At 41.4% G+C, this 20,660-nt stretch overlaps 1 protein-coding gene across 8 annotated transcripts in view; it reads left to right on the forward strand.

Moving 5' to 3' along the window:
- Positions 1 to 379: 379 nt before the first annotated feature.
- Positions 380 to 20,660, forward strand: part of Eya4 (EYA transcriptional coactivator and phosphatase 4) — a 253,623-nt gene continuing 233,342 nt past the window's right edge. For 7 of the 8 annotated variants that reach the window (XM_075947640.1, XM_075947653.1, XM_075947633.1 and 4 more), the window contains exon 1: positions 380 to 1,077. The gene's annotated coding sequence lies outside the window, so the exon portion shown is untranslated. Of the gene's footprint in view, positions 1,078 to 15,662; positions 15,705 to 20,660 lie in introns of those variants that run through there. The other variant, XM_075947647.1, reaches the window with a different exon arrangement.

Below are 20,660 nucleotides of genomic sequence, written 5' to 3' on the forward strand. Positions count from 1 at the left end.
GCTGCTGCACCCAGCACTGGAAGGGGCCCAGGCACTTCCTAGGGCTGCCTATCTGCTCAGTACTAACTCCTTGATGGCCCACATCTCCACCGCAAAAGCTATTTCCTCAGCCCAGAGAAAGCTCCCGGGGCTGGTGTAGGTTGGTGCTTAACTTTGTTGCAATTAGGCAGAGTCCCTTTTGCCTCCTCTGTTGGGGTAAGTGGCAAGGAGTCCGTAGCTCGCACCGGGGACAGGGTAACTAGAGAGCTATAGCTAAGTCAGGAGACCACAGCCTAGAAGAAGCAGGTGGGGACTGGGTAGCGCAGTGGCGGGACAGCAGTCCCTTCAGTCCTGAGGCCTTAGCGGCCTGCGCCAGGCAGGGTGGGGGCGGGGTGGGGCGGCGCGGAGGGCGCGGAGATTACCGCGGCGCCACCAGAGACGCGCAAGGCCCGGGAGCCTCGGCGGTCCCCACGCGAGACCGCAAAAAAACGATGACAACAGGCACTTCTCCGAGATCGAATAAAAAGGAAAGGCTTCTGAGCCCGCCACGGTCCTCTGCCCTTCCGGCTGCCTGCCGCGAGGCCCCCAGCGGCCACCCTACCCAAAAGTCGCCGGTGGCGACGTGCCCCCGCCTCTAGGCTCCAGCTCCGCGCGCAAGAGAGAGGCGGCCCGCGGCGCGGCGCACGCTCCGGCGGCTCCCGGCTTGCGCGCAAAACTTCCACCCGGACGGCGCCGGGCAGCAGCTGCCTTAGAGAAGGGACCAGGCTGCGGGGACCTGCGGAGGGACGCCCGGCGCGCGCGCTTTCTCTTTTCTTCTGCCTTCCCCACCGCTCGGCTGCCGGGACTTTTGGCTCCTCTCCTTTCCTCCTCCCCCCCTCGCAGCCGGCTCCCCCACCCCGCCCTGTTTCTCCCCCACTTGTGTAAGCTATTTGTTGGGGGTGGCCGAAAGGGATGTCCTGTTTTCACCAGAGACACAGCGCGAAGGGAAAACTTCGACACTGGAAGGAACGAGAGTAAATACCCAGATCGGACCCGCGGATTACGGGCTGGGACAGACAATTGAACTTCAGGAGCCCAAGGCGGTCCAGGCCGCCAGAGGTGAGTACCCACTCTTCAAATAACCCGGTTTCTGGAGCTAAAGGGGTTCAAGATTTGGAAGGTCCCCAAACTGTCCTCTGGAAAGTGTGACCGACTTTGTAATACGTTTGGAGATTCGGGGATGGAAGACGCGCGTCGAGAGAACGTGTGAGGCTTAGGGTTCTCCCCGGTGACCTAAAACCGGTCTCCCACGACCAGGGCCGCTAGCACCTCAGAGGTGCGTTCTACTCAGAGGGACCCTCAATGACCCATAGGTCCTCAATAACCACTTTTCTCTGCCGCTGGGAGTCTGCGCAGCGGGCCCGGGACCCGGATAATCCTCGCAGCGTCCAGGGTGCAGACCATACCTGACTGCACCCCGCCCCCGTTTCTCCCAGGCGCCTGCACGAACATCTCCCCTGTGACATTTAGTATTTTGTGATGACCGGCTACACAGAGCAAGGGTGCTACCCCAGTGTCCCCCGGAGGGCCAAGGGCGCCTGGGTGTGCGTGTAGCCTGGCGCGCGTGTACTCCGGGCCCGAGCTCTGATCGCCAGGTACCGGTCACCGTCTACACAGCGGCAATCGCAAGCTAATAGTTTTTATGTGGCGTGGACGAATGTCTCCTGTAGTGTGCCAGGGTCTGTGAAATTAGAGGCGCCTTGTCAGAGGAGTCGCTTTCATTGGCTCCAGGCGTGGATACCATGGAGCGATTCTAACTTCTCCAAACCGGAGGACTGTGTTGGGGAGAGCAGGTTTCTCCCTGAGCCGCTTGGGTCTGGGGAGGCCACAGGACTCGGAGCCTGGTGAAAAGAGACTCGGAGGCTGACCGTGTGAGCCTGTTTCAGTTAGCACCGCATAACAACCCAAACTTTTCATTTTATTTTTCTGTTAGCACTTAACTTTTCTTTTCCTTGTATTCAAGATTCAGAACTACTCTGAGAAAAATTAGGGAGTTTTTGACCGGCTGAGCGGTAGCGAAACTTAGGGAGAACTGTTTGATTTCTTTTCACTTTCCCCTTGGTTGGGGTTCACAGGTACCCATCTTTCAACTTCCCGGGAGGCTAACGGGGTGGTGATTTGGGTGGGATCTGTGTGGCCTTTTCCTCCCTGGCTGCCGAAAGAGCTGGAGTCATTCAGGAATCTTTATGCACTAGAGAGCCGCGAGGAAGGTGCGCATCCCGGCGCAGGGACAACCTAGGTGGCCGCTAGCTCCAGGAACCTGTGTGTTTTGGTTTCTGCGCAATTCCACGTGGAGCACCCCCGTGTGCGTGTGTGTTGTGTACTTGATCTGTGAGGAGGTAACTGGAGTCTCGTGTTCAAACCCAGTGGGCCCTTGGCCATTAATTTGCTTTCCTGGCTGTCATTACAGACACTTCCAAAATCTGATACCTAAAGGGATCCAACAGGTTGGGTTTCACATTAAGAGCCCATACTTAACAGTTTTCTTTCTCCCGTACCCGCTTTGGCTCAGCACTCTGGGATCAACGTTATTGTTGGAGTGAAATACATCTTATGGAATATGGCATTTTGTTGCTCTTTCCTTAGCGATCGCCTTTTTGCACCTTAGGGCATTTGCCAGTTTCAGCGCGGGCTCCTGGGGGACTTAGGTGGGAGTCTTCAGGAGCTTTTAGCAACTGCGGATTTCCATCAACAACTTCTGAAGTTTCATTTACCCATGGGTGACTGACAGCATTCAAAGCGGACCATGAGTTTTTGTTTGTTGCGTTTTCCCACTTTTATTTAATTCTAATTTTTATTTTTAAGACTTCTCTAGGACAAGATTTGTATTTGATATAACTTCTCAGTAAAGTTTTATATTTAAGCAGAAACGGTGCTACTTTTTTGGTTTGCCTTTAAATAATGCAGTGCATATGCTTATGTGTATATATGCATATATCAATATATACTCATACCTGAGAAACAAAAACTAGACGAGTCAGAAAGTAGAGAATTCCAAAGCAAAATACTTCGATACGTTTTATGGTGTGTTTTAAGAGATTTGTATTCAAAGACATTTGTACTATAAAAAAACAATATTATTCCAAGAAATAGAAAAGCAAGAGCAGCACAAGACAGGCTTGTGTGTGTTGAAGAACTGTCAGAACGCTGAGTTTGTGGCAAGAATGCTCAAAATAGATAGACATTCCTCACTTTTACAGCCCAGAAAAATAGATTGTTCCACCTGATTCAAGGTTGTAGGCAACATTAGGGTAAAACATTTTTAGAGTAATGTCTGACCATGGATGTTAAAAACAAACAAACAAACAAATAGCAAAACCTTCAACAGCAACAGCAGCTTTGGCCTGTAACATAGCTTAGCTGGCTTTAAACCTCATATTCTTCCAAGGACCAGACCTTGTCCTCCCACAAGTGAATGTCTGAAATAGGGATGTTTTCAAAGCCTATTCACCTTTGTGAAGCAGGTGAAAATGAAGAGGCTTTCCCACTTTAAGAGCACCTCACCGAAGGGACTCTCGCAGCTATACATGGGAAAACGTTTGCGATTCTTCCCATTCACTGAACATTACAAAGGCTGGCTTCTCATTTCCAAAGCGAAGCTGTGCATGTGTGTTCACATGTGGGGTCATATTAGCTAACATGTTAAACTAAAAGACCTTCAAAAGCCTACAATGTGTGAAAATAGATTGACTTAAGAACTATTTTATTCTCATTAAGAAATAGAGACATGGGTGTTTAGGCATTTTCTAGAAGCTGGATGAAAACCATAGAAAAGTTTCTTTTTTCAAGAAATATTTGCAGGTGGGTGGGTTGCCATTTTAGTGTGTGTGTGTGTGTGTGTGTGTGTGTGTGTGTGTGTGTGTGTGCGCGCGCGCACATGCATATTATCCCTCTTTGGTTTAAAAATAACATATTCTTCATCTCTAAATTTTTCTTTTATTTATATTGTGATTTACGCTGTAAATAAATTTTACATAGCAATGGGAAATACAGTGTCCAGTTTCATGTTTTTAGTCACTGGTGCAAGTTCTGCATGGCTGATGCCATGTCTAAAAATATATTTATGTGGCTTGGCACTTCATTTATTAAATGTGATGAACCAGAGTTAAATCGTGTAGAAATTTTGAAAGGGTAAGATGATAGAAAAATCTGTGGCTGTTGATAGGAAAGTTGGGGTTTTGGAAAATGCACATTCTAACTTTTAGATTAATAAGATTAAAGTTTTTTTTTCTCACTGTCATGCAAGGGAAGCCCACAGGTTTTATGCAGAATTTAAGAACAATGATAACCCCTTTTGAGATTCAGTGGAGTGCTAAGCAATTTAGGAATTGTGAGCATTTATTCTGTTTTTGCATTATCTTCACTCTCCCTCTTTTCTCTACTGGGTAAGCTTAAGAACACTCAGCATTCAGTAAGAACAGGCCCCCTCCCGGGGAGTTTATTCACCATAGTTCTGTAGTGCAGCTGCTGGTCATATTTCATGGAGCTGTTAAAGCACTTAAAACCTAAAATTAGGTACTGTCTGGTTGTAAATATTTCACATCCCTCATTTGAGAAACAAACAGAAAAGTCTGCCATCAAAAGTACGGAGTCCTATCACGGAAGAGCTGGGCAGACCTTTCCCAGTGGCTTAGCTATCTTCTGGGTGAGGATAAAACCCTGACAGTTTCTTTTTTCGAATGAATATTCCCCCTTCCACATTCTCAACTCTTACACTGTGTGTCTCAGTCGAGTTTCTTAAACTGATTGTATTCAGAAGTACAGTTGGGGGATTTTATTACAATGGTTACTAGGTGAAGGAAATCAACACCACCCGGAATGGATAGCGGTGGTGTGGACAGGCTCCTCTCATGGAATTTTCCTGGTGAACTTAGAAACGACATGCTCTTTCAGGCGTTTGCCCTCCAGATAGGTTAGGTACAAGAGTGTGTTCAACTGTTCCCATGTTCAGTTCTGCGTCTTGCAGCTTGATGTGTTTGAGTGCAAGGAATTGAATATTCATTAAATTGCGCGTGGAGCCAAACTTGGCGTCCTTTAGCCAGAACTTGAGTGGAAGAAAATAAACAAGAGCCACATATTCAGAAGTCTCACAAGCCACTCTGCTGGCTTTAAGAGGTCTGGAGACTTTGTAAACATTACCGTCACTTAATATTGCTGTGGCATAGCACATTAGAGTGTGCCCTAGTGATGTGTCACTTTCCTGTGAACTTCCTGTGTTTTATTTTTGCTCTATCCATGTGTTTGTTGTAGAGGGGTGCAAAAAATACCCGAGCACACCACTATCCATGCCCTCCTTTCGCTTTTCCAGAAAACGAGATGACACTGATTAATTTTAAAAACAGAAACCATTTTGAACCAAGCGTCAAGCTCACATTTATAGGGAAGGGTAAGACGGTTCCGGAGAGCTGCCTCCAAGTCTCACATGACCTTTGCTGTCATTCAAAAGCGCTAATTGATCTTAGCACTGACCTAATAGTATAGTTTGATATTTGAAACCCGTCAGTATTGGCCTAGCCTTTTTCTCAGCCTCCAATTTCAGTACATGGTCGATAAAGAAAGACGGTGTATAAAAACATCAGAAGTGTTTCCCCCTATCAAACAATAAATGCAATGTATATGATAAAATATACCCATAATTTAAACCATTTTTTACATAGTAATAAGCTATTTTATTTTAATATCTTTTCGGACCACAGAAAAAAAAGAACCATGTTGTCATATTAGAACATTTAGAACTAGCTGATAAGTTGTTTTGTTGGGTTGGAAGACAGTGTCTGTTATCACATTTGAATATTTTCAAACCGAAGTCTCATTATACCAGTAAGATGTAGATGTCAGGAAATTTTATATCTAAGATTATATTTTCTTAAGTATATTTATATCTTAAAGTGTGCTTTTAAATAAAAACAACTAAGGGTTGCCAGATAGCTCCCATTGCAAGTCAGCATCCAGCGGGCTCATCGGGACCTTTCTGATGGGTTAGCTCGCCGCACTGTTTTCCACCCTTTATGGGTTTAGCTAATCTTCATCCGTTCGAGTACGCTGTGAATGAGTGAAGCTGATGCTTTTATTCATCCTATTTTGTTGCTGAATATTTTGAAGTCCAGTTTTATAGCAACAGAATGAAGCCAAGATCCTAACTTCTCAGTGTGACCCACCACCCTTCTCCACAAGCAGCAGGCTAGGCACTTGCTCCCACCAGCTCTGTGTGGGACTTTAATTCATTACCTAAAAGAAACTAGATATTAGGAAAATAAGCTTAATTGTACATTGCATATAACTGTACTTGAAATTGAAATTGTATCTCTAATTTTGTGATGTTGTTTAAAACAGGCCACAAAATGTAACGAACTGAAACATCTTTAAATGTCCATGTATTTTATATATGTATTTATTTATTTGTGTGTGTGTGTGTTTCTGTATAGAGGCTAGAAGATAACTTGTGGGAGTTGGTTCTCTCTTTCTATTGACTAGCCAACTAGGTTCCAAGGTGGAACTTGAGTCTTCTTCAATGTTGGTGCCTATGTAAGAAAACATAAATAACAGTCAGCAAGGGCTTGGTCCAAACAGCCCAAATCAGAAAGGTTGGTGATAACTACCGAGCCTGTGGAAACACTGCAATCATCAAGAGTTCAAGACCATCTCTGTGGAATATTTAATTTACATGTAGAATTTTCTTTGCTTCTCATGCTTTAGCCTTTGGTTTGACGTCATCAGTTTTCTTGTTGCTATCGCTGCTCAAGCTTGAAACCTGATTAAGAATCAATCCACACCTTTATGTTAAGCCAGCTAGCAAGGAACAAAATGCCCAAGTGTGTGCATTGGGTTTCTAGAGGAAGCTTAAGTTGTAAGGGTCCCAGTCAGGTTTCACAAGTCCTTTAAATTTATATGATTATTATGCTTTATATGTATAAGTTTTCTCTTCAGGTGAACATTTTTTCCTACTAATACCTCTTTTAAAACTTTAATGTATTTTTGTAGGAAGTCAGTTATTCTCACTGTTATGTATTTATCTATTTAGCGTCAGGCCCCTTTTATTCAAATAAAAGCTGGCATGTGCCTTCCAGGGAGATGTCAGGGCTCTGTGTGACTCAGAAGGGCATAACCTAAGAATTGCTCACCACGCTCACCTTTCACCCTCAGTGCCCTTGGAACGCTCTACAAGAATCTCTGGGTGTATGGAAAGTATTGCAAAAACGACAAGCCTTTTTATGACAGACAGTTCAGGGTACCTGCTCTGTATTTACACAGTGTATCCTCTTGAAAAGTGGTGGTGTGAGCCTCTAGTCAGAGCTATTGCAGAGGCTGAGGCAGGAGGATCACATGAACTATTTTTGACCTCATGAACTGGAGGTTGGCTGTGTCATGTAAGGAGACCCCATCTCACAACAAGCAAGCAAGCAAGCTCTCAACTATCACAGAATATCCATCTTTGTACTCTGCTCACTTGACTGTAACTAGAACATTCTACTCACTGATTTCTGACTTTAACACTGAGAACTTAAAAACCAGTGCAAATGTTCTCCACGTGTAGTTTCTTGTCTTGCTGAGGCAGGGATGTGAACCTTAGATACCTCTGTGCGGGCTTTCCTGGAACAGCTCTTCTTTAAAGTCTACATGGAGACTTTATCACCGGCTTACATTCATTTGACTTGATTTTCATGTAAATTATTGCTGCTGTTTCTATTATTCTTTCCCCCTTTCTTTGAAAAACGGAAGGGGTATTTCTCCCGAAAGACTCCAATTAAATCATAAAAATTTATATTCATATGCTATTAAGTTTAATTCTGCTCACAAAAGCAACAGCATTAAGGTTGAAATTCTATCTTTAACCAACTAGTGTACCTCATACCAAGGAGGCCTAATTTCCACAAGGTCGTATATACAATTCGCAGACCTCTGCATATTCCCCAAGGAGTCATCTTTTCATTACATTTCATCTCTGGCTTTGAGCTCCCTAGCGCTCCAAGAATTGAAAAGACCCAAATGTTGCGATTAAGAGGTTGTGTATTTCTAATATAACATTCCCAGTATGCCGAAAAGGAGTCGCGTCTTGGAGAGTCTACAGATCTCTTCCTTAGCTAATCCTTTTCCCCAAGCTTTTGTACTTGGATGCAAATGTCTATTCCTATGCGGGTATGACCTAGGAAATTTTAGACAAATTTAATCACAATGTGGGTAAGTCACATTCAGATTTCCTTCTGCAAGTCTGCCTACTGTACGCTCAAACTGTGTTTCTGGTAGGTAACTAAGAGTGTACATCTTGGGCTGGGAAGATATCTCAGAAGAGAAACTGAATTCAGTCCCCCTTCAGAATCCACATTTTAAGAAATGTGGTGGGGTGTGGCAATATGCATTTGTAATCTCAGGGCTTGGGGCACAGCAAGTGGATCCTTGAAGCCTTTACTAGCCATCCAGCTTAGACTATTTAGCAAGCTCCTGGGCAGTGAGAGACCGTGACTCAAAAGAAAGGCGGACAGCACCCAAAGAGTGACTGCCCTTTGACTTTCATGTTACACATCAGCACACGCATGTAGACGTGCACACAGTGGAGCATGCACTGACACACACAATAAAATCTCAATAAATATACCGAGAGCGAGAGGTTGTTTTTATGTGAACCGTATGGGGGTAAGATGATGGTAATACTTTGTTCTGTTTCGATAGGATCAAAAGAATTTTAATTTAGTTTTATTAAATAGTATTAGTTGTTGCTTTTAGTTATTAAAGGCTTTCTTCATAGAAGTTGACTAAATGTTTTGGCACTTGAAAATTCCTTTTAAATGCTTTTAAGCATTAGTACTACTGAAGACATGCAAAAATTAACATGAGATGAACAACTTTACCTCCACTACTCCAGATATGTTGAAGATGTTGAGACTTTTTGTGCCTTATCCTGTTTTCACACCTTTCTCTCGGAATGTTTAGCACAGTGGTGTAGTCACTGTAACCAACTCAGCAGGTTTACACCATATTGGATGGACACTGGTTCTGTATAGACTTGGCCACAGTATTCTTTGTCATAGTAAGTATAATTGTGACATATTAATGCTTCTCCTGGACTGTAAGTAAGTTTCATCTTCTTCTAAGAGTTTCTTACTTCTCAAAGATTCATATTTGGATTACAGTTATTTTCAAGTCCTGCTATAGTTAAATTTCTGCAGAAAACTCTCTGTTGCCTACAAGGCAAATTCCAGAATTCCCAACAGGATCTGCAGGGTCCTTCTTGCTTAGAACATTGACAAGACTGCCATTTTCCTCTTTCAACAAGCGCTCACAAGACATCTCTCTAGCCACAGGGAAAACTGCACTTCTCAAAACCGCTTAGGCCACTCCCACTTCGTGTCTTTTTACATATGATCTTAACTTCTCTGTAGGTTTTCTTTGCCTCTCCACCTTCTGATTCTACTTTCTTCCCGAGATGTGAAATGCAAAGTAGGAACTACTTCCTTCAGAGCCCAAGTCGGATGCTTCTTTTTCTTTCCTCCAAAGGCGCCTAGTTTTTACCTTTAGCATAACACTTGGCACGTTGACTAGAAGCACATGGCTGTCTGAGGTCTGTTCAAGATGAGAACTGGTCGGAGGTCTCCGCTGTGTTTGTCATCATCTCCAGAACATGGTGTGTTGTTTGACACATCCGTCTGTGGCAGTAACATTTCCTCTGAGTGAAAGAGTAAAGGAACTGTGTGGAAGAGAGCAATGGTACTGAGAGGCAACATCCATTTTTGCTGGGAGACTGGTAGCGGGGGTGGGGGGTGGGGGTGGGGGAACCAACCAACCAACCAAACAAACAAACAAACAAACAAACAAACCAACAACAAACCATGACCATTGCATGGCTGGAAAACTTATGATGAGCAACTTCAGGGATTTCAGATTCTAGAACTGGAGACCTGAATTTGGAGCAAGGCCTAGACAATATGCAGTGTGTGTATATATACATATGCATGAATATTTATGCACCCCTGTGCGTACATGCATGTATGCGCATGTGTACACGTGTGTGCACACACACATGCATGTGTGAGCCCATGTGTATATGTGTGCCTGTGTTAGCGCATGTGGGGGAAGAATTGTTCACATGTGTGATATTAACCTCAGTATTGGTAACTCAGTGCTTTAGTGGGTAAGAGAAAAATTCTGAAAATGTGGGCATTTCATGGAACTTTAAAATGTGAGGGACCCAAATCCTAAGCATAATGGGAACCAGGGATGTGGCTGCTTGGGTTCAAGTTCCAGTTCTGATAAAAAAAAGGGGGGGGGCTTCAGAAAAGCTCGTTCAATGCTTCATATGATTTTGGCTCCTTTCTGGTGTGCAGTAGAACATGCTGCATGAGTTTTAAAATGAGGATTACACAGGTACACCTATATAAACCATGAAGACTGATATCTCACATGAGTGATATGATGTTGGTTGTAAAACTCAGGAGAACCCTTCCAATGATTCAGATAGTTAGGCTTGTAAGAGGTTTCCTTCTTTGACCTTAAATTGTGAACCAACACTGTCTTTAATTGTGGAAATTGTGCATTCTGGGGTCATCTTGGTAAATCTGAGGTTGTATTTGGACCTATTTTGAAAATTCAGCCTACATAACTTACATTGTGTGATTTTTTTTTAAAAAAAATCAAATATTTACATTACAATTATCTCGTCCTATTTGGGCTTGAATTAATGTGGTTCCTTAACTAAGATAAACAATTATAAAGACACTATACAGTAATGCTATTATTTTATGACTAAAACCTGTGTCCCCACTTGCTTTTTGAAGCCGAAGGTATTGACTGACTAAACAAAGACACACGTTTTCAATAATTCGTGGATGTGATGAACTCCATGTAAACTTAAAAAAAACTTTAGATGTTGCTTGCCTCATCAGTGAGCGCGGAACATGATTAACGTCTCTGTTTCCACCATTTGCCCCTCAGTCCTTGGAATGCCGTCTAATGGACAGCGAGAGGAAACAGAAGTAAGAGTGGGAAGCTAACTGGCTGCCTCTCAAAGGGCAGCACCTGAGCTTAGCTGTGCTCATCGGTACACATGTGATACAGTGGATACATCTTCTGCCCCTGCCCCATTAATATGTTTCGATCATAGCATCTCAGATTCTGATTATTGCGGTTTAGGGGTGGAGCATTTGTTCAGGGAGTGTTTTCTTGAGCATAGTGGGACCCTGGCTTTACTTACTAGATTCCGGGAGACCCAGTCTCCTGAGAAATGGCAGTGTTTCTGGAGATGATCCAGTGTACTCGAGAGTACAAAATGTGCTCCTAGTTGAGAACGCACAGCTTAAGCAGATCTTCGTATCTCTTGATATAGTGAAAAGATTCCCAGAACTCCGCCTAAGAGGATTGTTCTACTCCCAGTCAAGTGTGGAGAATCCTAATTCCTTCCTCCTGAGTTTAAATACAAACGCAAACAATTCTCATTGGTCTGTGTTGATAGCTGAATTTCACACAGAGAGGATTTACAGATAAGCTTAGGTGGGTCGTCCATCTTCAGCATATTTTCCTTTTCAGTATTTTTGTTGCATCGGGGTGGAGGGGGGGCAGAATTCTTGGGAGGAGATTCCGGGAGTAAATATTTATTTGAAGTACCGCTGCTAATTCTTCTTCTCATTGTTACTGTTTTTCTTTGCAGATACCCTTTACTTGCTTTGTAATGATGACAATTGGCCAATTATCTATCCGTTTGTATGAACAAAATATTCAATAATAAGAAACTCTTTACTTTCTTTAGAGTATAGTGTCACAAAGGTTTCGGAGTGGAGCATTCCAGGAGACCCTGTTTTATACTGATAGTAAAATCAAAATACTTGATGAATTGAAAGATTCATCCATTTGTAATAAAAAAAAATTCAAATAGAGGTGGGCATTACCCAGTAGTAGAGTACTTGCTTAGGCTGTACAAGGCTCTGTGTTTGATACTTATGGGAGGGCATGGAAGAGACAGAGAAATACGGAGAGGAATGTAGAAAGACAAACTCACACACAGAGAGACAGAGAGGGAAAACGGAGAGAAAGAGAGAGGGGGGAGAAAAATGCAGGGGTTGCAGGTACCACTACACTGAACACAAATAATTTTCTGAACATAGCTTTCAGTTTGTACCACAGTTTGTAAATGTGAATGTAGTAACAATTGTACAGCTCTGAAGAAAGGGATAGTTAAGAATACTACATTAAAAAATATTCTGTTGAGGTGGTACCAAACCTAAGCTTTTACTGTCTAGATCTGTGAGGCTGCTGTTTAACATACAGTTTATTTGAGTTGATGTGAACCAACTGGAAGCCAGGCTACAGTCTGGGCATTTCTCCTGAACTTGTTAGGCACTGAGGGAAGACTTGAAAAGGAGGAAACAAAACAAAATCTGAGTGGGGATGACTGGGTCTCCAGCTCTGAGATGAGCGGGAACATTATTTTGAACAGTGAAATTTTACTGTTATAAATACAGGATCACACTCACATTCTTATGAGCTCAGAACAGTAGATAATTTTTTTAAACCTTATAAACTAGTGACTTTAAAGGTTTCTGAAATCCCACACTATGTATTGTCTTAAGTAGATTTACTTTTTTTTTATTGAGCCTATGAGTCATGTCACACAGGCAGTATCAAACGGACCTAGAGATTTCACATTATTCCACTAATTGATACTCATGTAGAAGGCTCATAGAGAAACGTGATCACACAAAGAGAGAGAGAGAAGAGGTGGGAGGAAAAGAAGTGGGGAGAGAGAGATAGAGAATATCTTCTGTGGCTTATAATTACAACCTTTGAGTAGAGTTTTAGGGAAGAAACTGAGTGCAAACTGAGTACACGGTATGTGACCAGAGCATCTTTCTAAGAGAATCAGGATCTTGAATACATACCTGACAACGAGGAAGTGAAGTAGATGCTGAGGAACCCAATGTAGATGGGGCCATGATGGAGCGGTTGGGTTGGGAGTGATTTAAGGGCTTAAGTGGGGGGGGGCTTTTGGACTCAGAGGGAGAGTTCTGCCTTATACGTTAACAGGAAGCCCAAAGAAGACACAGCAAACCTCATGCCCATCCAGGCACTCTACGCCAGACATTGAACAGGAAACCTGGTAGCTGCTGAGGCACTGGAGAACAGCCAAAAACCCAGAGGTTCTGTTTTTCCAAATGAGCACTTCCCTGGTTCATAAATCAGAAAATACCCCAGAGTATTTAACTCTTGTACCTACTTTCCCAGGTTGGTTTCTTGCACTGTGCATTTGAATGTGGAGAGATTTACTGATTTTTAGAATTTTTTCAGAAGGGGTATATAATACCAGCAGTCACTTCCTTTTCTCTCCCTGTTTTTTTCCCCCCTTACTCCCCTGCCTTCTACTATCCAAACTCCCTTAGCCCACCTACCTCTTTCTCTTTGCTTCCTATCTGGGCAAAAACATATATCATCTGTCAAGGTCAGCTCAAATACCACCTCCTCTGGGAAGCCTTCCCTAATGCTTGGGAAGAATTAATTCTTTTCTCTGTAATACCATAACATTCTGTTGAGGCTATTAATATAATGGCATATTGTGTTGGGCTTAATTGCATTTGAAATTGTTTGCTAGAGAAATTGGGAGCTCACTGACAAGAAAGACCACATCTTTGGTCCTCTGTGCCCGCTACAATGGAAATATTGATGGTAATTGAGTAGCTGGACTTAGCTGGACTAGTGCATGTGTGCTTTCTAAGAATGTATGCTAAGCTAGATATCCACAGGAAATGAATCCTGTTTATGGTTTAGAAGATTAATTAATTTTCTATTGCTTATAGTCATGGAAATCATTTGTTGTCTATTACCTGTTTTAAATTATTTAAAGTTCTTTTTTTTAATGCCAAAGTAGGGCTACTTTTCTAGTGGAAGAAAAACACCCATCATAAACTGGCATTTTAAGTCAACTGAAAGATTTCTGATAGAGGGACCATGGTGCTCATACTTCTTGTCTTTTCTAGAATCAAACATCGACTTCTTCAGTTGCTTTCTGATGAAATACAACTTTTGTCATTTGAAGAACAAAATGCTTAACCTGCAGAATTAAGGATTTCATCTGAGAGGGAGTGTGCATTTTTGTCAGTGTTTCAAACCTAGGGCCCAGCTCTCCCTGATGTGTGAGAAGTACATGAAGCCGTTGGTGAGAGGAGTTAAGTCTTTGTTCAGTTACAGTTGAGGAAGGAGCTGGTTTTGTTCAAGTTTCTTGTGGTTTGTTTTTAGGCATTTTCCACAGAGAGATGAGCAAGACCCTTCAAAACCACAAACTTGCTTATGTAGGGGGAAAAAAACCCTTCCTGTGTCCAAAAATAACATTAAATTAAGACTATTGTTTCCAATCGCCTCAAAAATTGTGGTTTTACTTCCTGGTCTGCATCATCATAGATGAAGTACGCATTTGCACTGCATCACAATGAAGCCAAGCTGCTCACAGTCAGAGGAGGAGCAGAAGAATAGGCAGGGCCTAACTGTTCCATTTTTTTTTATGCTTCAGTAACTGACAGTAAATAGGTTGATACAAACGAAGCTAGAATAAATAAATATAAAATCCAATGCCTTAGACACTCTGCATGATGCTTTGTTTGTGTCTGACATGGAGCCACAGACTGGAGTCCGGATGGCTGTGTGCATGTCCAAACTCTGCTACTCATGAGCCACAGTTGGAGTAGGAGTAGGTAGTGACCGCAGCAGTTACTGCCTCATGGAACTGGGAGAAAGGATAATTGAGGTTGCGCACGGCAGACAGTTGGTTCAGTACCAGGACCAGGTTCCTTTATAAAATTGATTCCTTTGAATAAACTAATGGATGTATTTACTATTCTGCCTTCCCCAAAAGAACCAGTGTTACAATGAATACCACTAAAGCCAGTTCTTTGACTGTAATCAGTCTTATTTTTTTTTAAAAAAAAAAAAAAAACAACATACTAGCCATAGTTGTTGCAACATTGAAACAAAGACCCTGAAGGGTTACTATATAATAAGGGCCCTGCAACCCTGGACAAGTTACCTGTGAGGAGTAACTGGAAAGGGACAGGAGATAGAGTCCTACTGTCTCAGTGTTCTATGAACTGTTAAGAGACACCATCACCAAGGCAGCTCTTACAAAAGAAAACATTTGTTTGGGGCTTCCTTACGGTTTCAGAAGGTTAGTCCATTATCATGGTGGGGAGCATGATGGGACTCAGGCAGATGTGGTGCAGAAGAAATTCAGAATTCTATATCCAGATCCTCCATCAACAGGAAGAGAGAGCCTCTGAGTCTGACTTCAGCTTTTGAAAAACCTCAGACCCCATCTCCAGTGGCATCTTTCCTCTGACAAGACCGCATCTCCTAATCCTTCCAAAGAGTGCACTTCCTGGTGGTCAAGCATTCAAATCTGTGAACTCATGGGAGTTGTTTTTATTCAAACTACCACACCTACAATGTTCATGATTTTATTCTTTGTTTGCTAGCTAGCGGCATGGATATGTCTATTAAACAAAAATTCAGCAGGTGTCAACTTTTGTGCCTTTTGCGAATATTTATGTGCATATTTTAGTGTGTGTGTACACTCATGGTGAAGATTCTGGTCAACCTCATGCATCGTTCCTCTGTAGCTATCTACTTTGTTTTTTTTGTTTTTTGTTTTTTGAGGCAGGGTCTCTCTCTGGGACATGTCGTGAACTTGCCTCCCTCTCCCCAGAGCTGAGATTGTAAGTGTTTGCTACAATCCCTGTCTTTTAGTGTAGATACTATGATCAAACTAAGATTCTGATACTTGTGCAGCCAACACTTTGCTTACTGAGTTATCTTTCTGGGACTTGATTTGTGCATCTATTATGTATATATTATACTTTATTAAGCTGTTAAAAATGAGAATATCTTTCTAGTAAGGATTGAATTTCGTACTCTTTGCCTTTTCTACCAATCACAGTAAGTTATTCCCTGGTTTGCTTTATTTTTGACATTTTTTTTGGTTTGATAAAATACGCAAATAAAAGAACTAATGGAAGATATAACTTATTTGTATTTCTATTGCCAAGCAAACTCATTGATTGTCTTAAAACTTGCTTTTGCTGTGTTGAAATTTGAACATTTACCCCCCTCACTACACTGACCCTATAATCAGTACATACATACAGTTTTGAATTTTTTTTTTCTGAGACAGGGTTTCTCTGTAGCTTTGGAGACTGTCCCGGAACTACCTCTTGTAGACCAGGCTGGCCTCGAACTCCCAGAGATCCACCTGCCTCTGCCTCCCGCGTGCTGGGATTAAAGGCGTGCACCACCACCGCCTGGCAGTTTTGAATGTTTCTGTTTATCGTATACATGGTTTCAGAATCTAACTGTCCCTCTCTCATATGTACTTGAATTTGCATCCAGGTTTTTATTATTTAAAAGAGTTTCAATTATTTATTTTTTCTTTTCTGTGCTGGGGTTAAATTCAGGGCCTGCACATGCTTCATAGAAGCTCATTGTGCTAAATTCCAGTCCTTTGGTGATGATCTTTACATGGCTTTCTGTACGCTTGCCAAATTCTCCTATAGTTGAAAAAGATGAATATGGGATTAGTAGGTGAAGGCGTATGTGCATTTTTCACAAAGGTTGACAAGATGCTTTGGAGAAAGCTTGCTCTACTGGACATCAGGAGAAAGCTATACTGCACATCCATGTGATGAGGCTGAGGTCTCCCTCAGAAAAGCCAACTGCAAAAAATAAAATTAGCATTGGAAATATTGATATTTCCGTTAACAAGAATATTTATGAAACTGAATTTTTGAGATACATATACTCATTGTAAAAGGGTTAGGAAAAATAAACTTTTTAACCATGCACATAAAAATATGTGTGGTTGCTGGGTGGTGGTGGTGGTGCACACCTTTAATTCTATGATTTGGGAGGCAAAGGCAAGCAGATCTCTGTGAATTCGAGGCAGTCTGGTAACCAAAGTTTCAGGACAGCTAGGGCTGTTACACAGGGAAATTCTTTTTTGACAGACAAATCAAGACAAAACAGAATAAAAATGTATAGATATAATTGTTAACATAAGAATTGTTATACTCAATTTCATAAATATCCATTGTTTATATTTACAATTCTTGAATAATTGGTAATAGTTCTTAAACTAATTGGTAATAAAATATATATCAGTGTATGTTGTCCTAAAGTTTTTACTTAACAGTGTCCTTATCAGAATAGTTAGAGTTGTCTCCAATTGATATGATTGAGGAAAGCTTATGGGGAATTATATGTTATTGCTTTATTTAGGATCTCTTGTGTGTCAGACATGGTCCAAAGTATCATACATATAATTTTAAAAAAGTTTAACATAAAAATATGTAGATATGATAGTAATGTGGAATTGCTTCATTTGGAGGATGCTAATAATATTAGTATGTGTGAAACAATCAACCATGTTGTATTCGTCAATTTATAAATCTGAAAATACAATCTTTTCCATATCAAGATTAAACTAATGTATCCCAATATGAGAAATTGCTTCTTGATCTTGGTTATCAGAATGCAATCAACATGCAAAGTTTGAAGCAGCATATATCAATGCTGTTCTTTATGGGCGGACTCTTATGTTAGATTCTTTATATGCAGATAATTCATTTTCCACAGTTCTGATTAAGATTATAGTTGACTTTCAATGGTTATCTAGAGCCTTTAAAGATCCATCCAACTCAAAATAGCTAACATATTCCTTCAGCGTTGGAAAAATATGCCTATCAATTTTTGTGTTTTTTTTCCCCTGCAGAATTTCCTGTTATTCTAAGGGATTCACTAGGACTTATGCACATAAAACTGAAAGTTATATTACTGTAGGGAGATTGCTCTGAGCCCCTGAGAAGGAGTGCTCTTGCTAACTTAAGTACGGTGTGTATGTAGAATAGCTAACATTTTCCTCCCAAGAAATTTCATGTATGCAGTTAAAACACTCTTAAATTGATTAAGGGTTTGTTCTATGTTTCCAGAAGCACTCAAGAGTACTTTTATGGTTATAAGAGGAGAGTGCGTTAGGACGCCAGAAACCAGTGAATACGCTGGAGGCCCTCAAAACCATGCCCAGCATTCCTGACTTTACCATATAAACATGCGGTGTAGCCTGGAAAAACAAAACAATTCTCTTTGCTCCAAGGTAGGAGCGGCCCATGAAGATAGTACGCTTACTCACTTGAATATTAATCTGATACTTTCCCTGTCAGAAGTAATTTTTACTACTTAGCAAATGGAATGGAAGGGCAATAAATATGACTGATATTTGTTTCTCAAAGTATTATTTTACATTGATCTTAGCTATTACCTTTATACTTCTTGGAAAGCATAACATAACAACTATTACAGTATTTTGCCTATTAATCAGAGAAGCTAAAGAGCGTTTTATAGATGTCGAATCAAAACTCTCCCCACTGTGAGAGAATTAAATTTCAAGCCATATATTCCTTTTATAGGGTGAGAAACTGAAATATGGAGAAATTACAAGATTTTCCTAAAGCCATACATTGAGTCATAGCAAACATAGAAATCTAGGATTCTGTTTGCCTGATTCAATCTGAAACTCCTTAAAACGCTCCATTTCCTGGCCCGTGCTTGAGAAGTTTTTCCTTATTTAGCAATTTATCCATTCATCATTCTTCATACATACATTGAAAAAGAATTGGTGTTTTTGTAAGATTCAACTTTTGGTTACAAAGATTAGGTATGCTCTCTGGAATTTATGTACCCTAAGTATTGTTTCTTGAAGCACATTTTATCCCCCCTCCACCAATGAAAAATAAATTGGGGACTCAAACAAATAAGAAGGGCTGTTCAAGAGTGGGACATAGTAATGGTCATAGGTAGCACGGGAGCCTCTCTCAGTTGCACATACAGCCCAGCCAAGTGCTGGAGTTGCAGTGTAGCAGAAGCTGCCCTGGGTAGGATGGAGCAGAGTAGTGACCACGGGATGCTAGTGCTCATGAAAAGCATCGAGGGAACAGTGTCCCCATCTCTAAAAGCAAGTGTCATTTTAGGGTAAATTTAACCAACATTATAGCAATCCTTACTCAAGCTTGCTGAGTGGTTACTTTTCTGTTTTTAAGTTAAAATATAAAATAATGTCATCGCTTATGACATCATTATAGATGTGTATCATACTTTGCTTTTATTTATTCTCCAACTGCCCTGTGTTCCTTCTCCCCTTTCCCTTTCTCTGGTCTCCTCCCTCCCTCCAACTAATCCCCGTTATACTTTCTTATCCCCCTCTCTGTCTGTCTCTTTCTATGTGCATACCTGTTTACATATTGTTTTACATATATCAGATAATGGGACCTTGGCTTTTCTGATTTTGAGTTCTCACCTTAAAAGTTTTCACTTAGTGTGATCTCCTTCATTACCATTGTAGCCTATATCTTCCAGGTTTACTCTGCCTTTGCCCTTTCATTCATACAAGCAGAAAGTTCTTGATAAAGCAAGTAGTATTTCTCCAGACTTTCACCTCCCACTTCTCTGTTCCCTATGGTGACTGCCAGCAAGGCACTTAAGTAACTTCTCAGAAAGACAGAATGTGGTACCTCATGGTACAGCACCCTCTAACATTGGTACCATCACTCCTCCTACAGGAAGAGAGGGAAGAAGAAGCATTTCTTGTTTGTTTTCCTGTCTTTTGGTGGCTCTTGCTAACAGAGCCCAGCATCTCTGTACTTGGAAAACTTCTCCCAGGAGGCTTGTTGGACCCAAGACCATTTGTACCCCTGAAGTACCAATGCAATGCACACATTTGCCAAACCAAGTGCTAGGCAAACCAAACCTCCCTATAGTTTAAGTATGAGTATATGTTTTCCTTTATATTTCCTAAAGAACAATTTGGTTTCAAGTGAACTAACTGACTAACTAACTAGTTAACTAAACCTTAGGGTCTTTTGCAAAGGCGCATTCTAACTGCTTTGAAAATTTATTGTTATTTCAACCAATTGGCTTTCTTTCATACACTTGGTTAAGTATAAATGCAATACTTGGGCATAAATTTCTGTGGACCTGTATCAGTACAATGTCAGTTTGTAATTGAGTGATCTAAAAATAATGATGTACTACGACCTAGTTCATATCTACCTTTTATTTCATGCGTTTCCTAGGTAATTGCATGTTGTGGTTGACTGGATTTGCCGTCATTTCTGTTGGGAACCAAGTATTAAGAGAAAAATTTCATTAAAGATGTGGTCTGCCTAACTAGGGGTATGAAAGGAAAACATGATTTAGGGGGCGGTGTGGGTGAATGCGTGCTCTTAATATCTTGGAGCCTGCCAAGTGAGTGAAGGCAAGATTTGGTTTATGATTTGTGGCTCCAGTGGACGGAGCAGAGTGGAAGCTCTGACATGTATGTTTTACACTAACACAGGGAAGAATTGAAACCCAGAAAGGAGAAGAGGAGGTGGCTTTGTTCCCCGAAGCTAAGAAACTTCAAGTAGTATATCTACAGAACCGTATGATTCTTCTGTAAACTCATACTCCTTCTTTCTTATGTTCCTTTTAATTCCAAGACAAAGAGCTGCAGGTGAACCAATCTCATTCCATTCACAGCTGTATCCTCTTGTCTTAGTTAGGGTTCTGTTGCTGAGACACAACACCATGACCAAAACCAACTTGGGGAAAAAAAAAAGATTTATTTGACGGACTCTTCCAAATCA

Source organism: Microtus pennsylvanicus, chromosome 1, assembly GCF_037038515.1.
Source record: "Microtus pennsylvanicus isolate mMicPen1 chromosome 1, mMicPen1.hap1, whole genome shotgun sequence".
Lineage (NCBI taxonomy): Eukaryota > Metazoa > Chordata > Mammalia > Rodentia > Cricetidae > Microtus > Microtus pennsylvanicus.